Genomic DNA, 542 nt, shown 5'->3' on the forward strand with positions numbered 1-542 from the left:
TTTATAAAAATATATATAATATTTTAAAAAAATTATAATAAGTAGTTGCAAAACAAATTAAGCAATGTATATATAGCACTCATTTTATTATGTGACACAAATATTGAAGATTATTTGTCATGATTACATCATATCTTATTACCATAAGATCATTGATCCGTTCTTATCACTTATGTGGGCAACATATCCAAAGATCCTATTCAAATTAAAGTAACCCATTGGAACAAATTTTCCACAGTAGCTTCTCAAACATGGCCTATAGAATATTCGCACTTGGAGACATAGGACCATTAATTAAGGATGTAATAATTGCTGTATGCAAAGAAGGATTCAAATTGCACGATTACACTACTATATAATAGCCTAATTAGATGCCTTTCCATTAATTAATCAACTTTAATATGGAATTAATCAAAAGAAGAGAGAGAATAAGATAAAGTTCCAATTTGACTCATTTGAATAATTGATAAAGAAAATAAATAACTATTATACATAAGATAGTAACATACATTATTATTGAATATATATACACACACACATGT

Source organism: Arachis duranensis, chromosome 2 (genome assembly GCF_000817695.3).
Source record: "Arachis duranensis cultivar V14167 chromosome 2, aradu.V14167.gnm2.J7QH, whole genome shotgun sequence".
Taxonomy (NCBI): domain Eukaryota; kingdom Viridiplantae; phylum Streptophyta; class Magnoliopsida; order Fabales; family Fabaceae; genus Arachis; species Arachis duranensis.